This window comes from Elephantulus edwardii, unplaced genomic scaffold, assembly GCF_000299155.1.
Source record: "Elephantulus edwardii isolate Elephantulus edwardi_28Jun2011 unplaced genomic scaffold, EleEdw1.0 scaffold00127, whole genome shotgun sequence".
NCBI lineage: Eukaryota > Metazoa > Chordata > Mammalia > Macroscelidea > Macroscelididae > Elephantulus > Elephantulus edwardii.
Window position 1 is genome coordinate 8,509,300 of NW_006399877.1, and position 6,712 is coordinate 8,516,011.

Consider the following 6,712-nt stretch of genomic DNA (forward strand, 5'->3'; position numbering starts at 1 on the left):
ACCACCACCATCACTGCCACTGGCCATTAACCACCACCACCACCATCACTGTCACCAACCACCAGTACCACCACCACCATCACTACCAGCAACCCACCAACCACCACCACCATCATCACTACCACTGGCCATTAACCAGCACCACCAGCATCACTGCCACTAACCACCACCACCAACCACCATCCCACCAATCACAACCACCATCATCACATCACCAGCCATTAACCACCACCACCACTACCACCAACCCACCAACCACAACCACCATCATCACTACCACTGGCCATTAACCACCATCATCACTACCACTGGCCATTAACCACCACCACCATCATCACTGCCACCAACCACCACTACCACCACCACCATCACTACCAGCAACCCACCAACCACAACCACCATCATCACACCACCGGCCATTAACCAGCACCACCACCATCACTACCACCAACCCATCAACCACCACCACCACCATCAATACCACCAACCACCACCACCACCAACCCACCAACCACCACCACCACCAACCCACCAACCACCACCACATCACTACCACCAACCACAACCACCATCGGCCATTTACCACCACCACCACCAACCACCACCATCACTACCACCAACCACAACTACCACCACCACTACCACCAACCCACCAACAACCACAACCACCACCAACACTACCACCAGCCATTAACCACCACCACCACCAGCATCATTGCCACCAACCACTACCACCAACCACCACTACCACCAACCCACCAACCACAACCACCACCATCACTACCACCAGCCATTAACCACCACCACCAGTCTCCCTAACAACCACCCCATCACCCTCACCACAAATACCACTATCACCCTCCTCACAAACACCACCACCACTAACCACCAACATTCACCATTAACCACCATTCATCATCACACCCCTAACCACCACCACCCACCATACCACCGACCACCACCATCCACCGTTAACTACTAATCACCACGACCATTAATCAATCATCAGCACCACTATCATCACCACCCTCACGCCTTCCTCCAAGGGGAGAAGAGGGCCAGGTCGGCTGGGGGAGGGAAGCATTCTAACCCCCTGCTGCAGCCTCAAGCCAGACTCCCTGAAATTACACCAATTAGAGAACTGCCTGTGGGAAAGCTTCCTGTTAAAATCTCCACTTAAAAAACACCCCTTGGATGGGCTTCCAGATAGTAAAGTCTTCTTAAGCTGCTGTCCTGAAGATAAGATCTTGGGGCAGTCGTGGTGCGGAGGCCTCTGGTTCCCCAGGGCTTGGGGCCTCAGCCTGCAGGAAGACCTGGCTGGCCATCTGCCTGACTGCTGGGAGGTCATGGACCATCAGGGCTGGAGCCCAAGGGCACCAGGACACCAGGGACCAGAAGTGACCGAGTTTACACTGTCCTTCCCCTTGAGTCACCAGCTCAGCCCCATGGCCAATATCTTGCAAGGCCAGCCGGAAACTGGGGTGCCTCCTGGTGCCAGAAGAGGGGCCTGGCCACTCCTCCTGGCCGCTCAGGACTGCTTCACTCTCAGGGACACTGGTCAACAGCACAGGGGAATTCAGGAAGGAGTCTAGCTGGGAGCAGCAATGACCACTTCCTCCCGGGGGACAAGGCGTCAGGCAGGGGTTGGTGGCTCTGTTTGTTTCCCTGAGATGAGTGGAGACCATGTCTCCCGCCTCTGATCCCTCAAGGCAGGTCCAGCCTCCTGCTGTCCCTTCACCCCCCTAGGTCCCTTGCAGGCCTCAGATCTCAGAGCCACCACATAAGGAAATGTTTGTGCCTTTGGGCGGCCGCTCTGTGGGCTCCTGCCCTCCCTCGCCTCCTTCATGGCCAGGCCACCTCCCAGGCCAGAGTGGAAGGCACAGTCTCCGCCCTCAGGCCAGGCTGGAGAGCAGGAGGGACAGGTCCACTCTGAGGGGGCCCCAGGGGAGCGTCTTGACCTCCAGAGCTTGGCAGAACCCATCGGGGGACTGACAGGCCCCAGGCTTGGGGCTCCCATGGAGTGCCCTGGAGACCCCCCCCATGAAACCCCACCCTCCTGGAGGTCCCCCCAGAACCCCAGAGCTTGGTTCTCGGGGCTGTGACCCCCATCCCCCAGCCGCTGCTTAGAGGGGAAATACTTCATAACCTGCCTCAGGCAGGTACTGGGGCTCACGGGGGCTGCCTGCCTTCTGGAGTTTTCCATTAAATTATTTACAAGATGCAGGAACCTCTTGCAGGAAGACGGAGGGCACGAGTGTGCATTTATTCTTCTGCAAACACTCCCATTCCTCCAGGGACCCCTCTTCTCTTAAATGTGGCCCCATTGGAGGTAAGGAGCTGCAGAGGGCGGGCCCCCCACGCCCCTGAGGTTCCTCTGGGGGGTCAGGTGCTTCCTGGGCAGGGACGCTCAGGACATTGGATGCCCTACGGGGGGTCTGGGTGGGCAGTTCACAGGAGATCCTTTCAGTTCCAGGTCAGGGTGAGGGATGACACGACTCAGGTCCTTGGGGAACAGCTTGAAAGGCATGCAGTGAACAGGTACAACCTGCTGGTCAGTGGAGCATAGAGACAGCCTCACCTGGGGCCGTGCACAGCCTTTATTTAGATCTCATCCCCAGGCCAGCTGTCCTAGGAGGGAATCCAGGGTGGCCACTGTTGGCGACCTGGAACCCAACCCAACCCATCACCGTCCAGAAGCGCTGGCAAAACCGGAGTGACATGGAAACCGGCCGGGTGACATGGGAACTAGGCCGCTGGCTCCAGGCCCCGCCTCCTGGCCCCGCGGCCCAGATGTGTCCACGGAGGTCTGGGCCAGGTGCCCACCCGCCCCTGAGCTTTTGGCTTGAAGTTCACGCGTCTCCCGTCCCCACCCCAAGGCCTGTGGGGTGCCAGGCTGAGAAGTTGGGAAGTTGACACCCTACAACCCTGCCCACCCCTAGCGCTGTAACCCATGCCAGCCGTCATCTCAGGTGGGAGGACAAACCTGTCTCCTCCAGGTGTTGAGGACCTGGGTGACCCCCACCACGCCGCCTCTGAAGGCGCTGTCCCCACACTGGGACACTCGCCTCCCTCTGGGGACGCTGTAGAGGGCTTCCCACCGCAACTTGGAAGTACTTATGAAGAGGGGCTTTTACACTCTCCGGGTTCACCTGGTTACAGTAATCAGACCAGGACACCTCTGGCTCACAAACACTCGGTGTGTGTCAGGAGCGAACCCGCCCCATCAAGTGTCTAGATTTTTCCTAAGTGGACCGCCAGGCCTTTCTTCCGAGGCACCTTTGGTGAACTTGAACTGCCAACCTTACAGTAACCAGCTCAGAGCAGTTCACCATCAGCACCACCTAATGGTAAGAAGCTGCGCTGCAATCCCAAAGGCCAGCGATTCGAACCCATCAGCTGCTGGGCAGAAGGATGTGCCCTTTCGTCCAGTGCGATCGATTTCACTGCCTCCGAACCCCGCTGCCATCAGCTATGGGATCAGTTCTGACTCTACACGACAACAGAGGACCTATGACCACACCAAAGGGGCAGCAGGACGGAGCTCCTTGAGGGAGGGCCCTGCCAGGCGACATGTGAGCGGGGGCTCCGCCTCGTTCTCAGGGCAGGATCTCCACCCATGAAGGGGCCACCAGTTACGATCTACCACAACTTGCTGGGTGTGGGGTCCGAGTGTCCCGTAGGCGGAACGAGTGCGCAGGGGCCGGGATGGGGTGCACAGGGTTGTGCACAGGGGCCGGGGAGGAGCGCGCAGGGCCCGGGGAGGAGTGCGGAGGAGCACGCAGGACCTGGGAGGAGTGCGAAAAGTGTGCAGGGCCCGGGGATGAGTACACAGGGTTGTGCACAGGGCCCAGGGAGGAGCGCGGAGGAGCACGCAGGACCTGGGAGGAGCGCACACGGCCCGGGGAGGAGCCCGAAGAGTGTGCAGGGCCCGGGGAGGAGCGCGCAGGGCACGGGACGGGGTGGCGGGCGTGCAGCCCGGCTCCCCGGTGGAAGGACCCAGAACGCACCCCCGCCCCCCAGCGCCCTGCACTGGGGCCTCCCGGATCGCTCCCGGGTTTTCCACCCCATCACCCGCTTCCTCCCGCGCTCTCGCCCTCAAATGCGGATTGGCTGCATTTCCTGTGTCAATGCTTCCTCAGCCTGTGTCCCTGGTGGGCCGTGACCCCCACGCCCTCCCGCCGAGGCCTGGACTTCCTGAGGAAGTCTCCCGGGGCCCCTCCAGGGGCTGCCACCATCACGATGGCCTCACCCCCGCCCCGGCGGCGTCCCTGCGGGGCGGGCCCTGGGACCAAGCCGGGCGCGGGAGCCGGCGGGAAGGGGCAGGACGGTGTGCGAAAGGGCAGGGAGGCCGGAGGAGGCCCGTGGCCCGCGCCGAGCAGCGCCCGGCCTCTGCGGTCAGACCCGAGGTCGCGGTCCTCGAGTGCAGAACCCCGGCTTGGGAAGCGGAGTGCACCGCTGGGCGGGACTGGCCCCTGTCCTGAGACGTCCGTGCGGACCCCGGGCGTGCACGCCCGCGTGGGTTTACGGGGAGTACGCATGCCCGGGGTGGACAGGACTAGGGGCGCACACGTGCCATGGACCCCGGGCCAGCTCCGAAGCCCACTGCCCGGAATGCGGCTCAACGCCTGGCTCCGGGCGGGCGGCGGAAGGACCAGAGGCCCCAAGGCCCCGCAGTGGGTCTTTGTTAGCCGGCTTCCGGGCGTCCATCACGTGGAGGCCGCGCGCCTGGACACCAGTCGCCCGAGCACGAAATGGCGGGCGGGGGCGGGGCGGGGGGCGGGGTGGTGTCCACCCTTCACTCCCCACGCGCAGGCGCACCACGCGGCGCGCGTTCCCGCGTTCCTCCGCCGCGCGCCGGGACACAAAGGGCTGGAGGGAAAGCCCGGAGCTCGGATTAGGTCTTCGTCGGAGTGGCTCGCGGAGCTCGGTGGCCCGGGGCGGACTTTCAGGGCTGGGATTGGACTCTCCGGAAACAAGCGCGCGGACGGGGGTGGGGCGCGGAGCCGAGCTCCCTTCCCCCACTCAACGGCCGTAACGGCCTCGTGGTCGGGGGCGGGCGAGGCGGGCCCGGGGCCCGGGAGCAGTGCGCAGGCGCGGATGGCCGCCCGAGGCGTGGGCAGAGTGCGCAGGCGCGGGTGGCCGCCTGGGGCAGGGGAACAGTGCGCAGGCGCGGGTGGCCGCCCGGGGCGGGGGCGACAGTGCGCAGGCGTGGGTGGCCTCCCTGGGCTGTGGGAGACAGTGCGCAGGCGCGGGTGGCCCTCCCGGTGCTGCGGCACCTCCATCTTTCCTCCGTCCATGATGACGGCCCGGGCTGTTTTCCGGGGAGTGACGGGTTCGTCTCCGGGAAGGCCGGCGAGCAAACCACCGCCTGTCTTTCGAGATGCGTCTCCATAAAGTGCCGTCGGGTTTTGGGGTGTGACTCCGCTCAGCTTTAAATCGGGGACAAAACAAGGCAAACAGACTGCCCTAAAGTTCAAACCATGCAACCCCCTCTTGCACTTCGGGGGTGCGCGTTATGCTGAGGGGCTGCAGACTGTGGTGTAAACAGTCGTTTTTCAGCTGTGATCGGCTGAACATTAAAAAGTATTTTTTTTTAATTTTTATGAAAGTTTACAGAAACTTAGGGTTTCGAGTCATTCATTGTTGCACTTTCCCCCCTGCCCACCCCCTACCCCCGAAAAGTATTTTTAAATAAAATAATGCATGCTCCAGGTAGGGAAACAGGAAAGGACCAAGAGCCCTCTTCACGGGCTGCTTGGAGTAGCGCGCTCTGCAGGAAGGGACAGTGGTGGTGCGGTGATGAAGCACTTGGCTGGTCACTGAAAGGCCAGGCGTTGACCTGGGGGGGGGGGGGAGATTGACGCCTTGGCCCCTGGGCGGTTCTTGGCCCTTTGGGGTCTGAGATAGCTGGAAGGCAGTGAGTGTGTGTGAACTGACCTAATCAGGTGTTGGTGCAGCGCACTCGGAGTGCGTCAAAATGGGGAAAAATTGTCAGCCCAGCCCAGGGCACCCACTGGTTCATAAACTGCCTGGTTCCTCCAGTCCTTTTCCCCGTGTTAGGAATTGGATTATGTTCAACACACAGTCGATAAACTTGTAATGATTAACGAGGAGAGTGGTGGCTGGCTCGGGGGAGCCCGAGAAGGGCCCACTTGGTGTTCATGGCCCTGCGTCTGTGGGGTGCTCCCTCTGCCCTGGTGAGGGGGAGTCCCTGGGGGGTGCTGGTGAACTCATGAAAAGTTGAGAGGTAACACGGAAGAAAAGCCTGGCGATCTCCATCCAGAAAGCCACTGAAGCCATGGGTTCTGCGTTACACAGAAATTATGAAATGGGCAGTTGTTTTGTTGGGTACATTTTCAGCACATACTCACATACCATGAAAAAAAAATGCTACCTGTGACACTGGGTGATGAGTAACTGGCAACTGGTTATCTGTTTCACTGATGTCTGAGGACTTTCTCAGCCCTGGAAGACTGTCGTTGTTATGTGCCGTGGATTTGCGACTCATAGCAACCCTATGTACAACAGCCCTAAACCTGCTCTATCCTGTGCCGATCTCATTGCCTCTGACACACCCATCCCGATTACCCCAGTCACTGAATCAATCCACCTCGTAGAGGGTCTTCCCCTCCTGTGCTGTCCCTCCACCCTACCAAGCATGATGTCCCTCTCCAAAGACCTGTCTCTCCTTACAACATGTCCAAAGTATGTC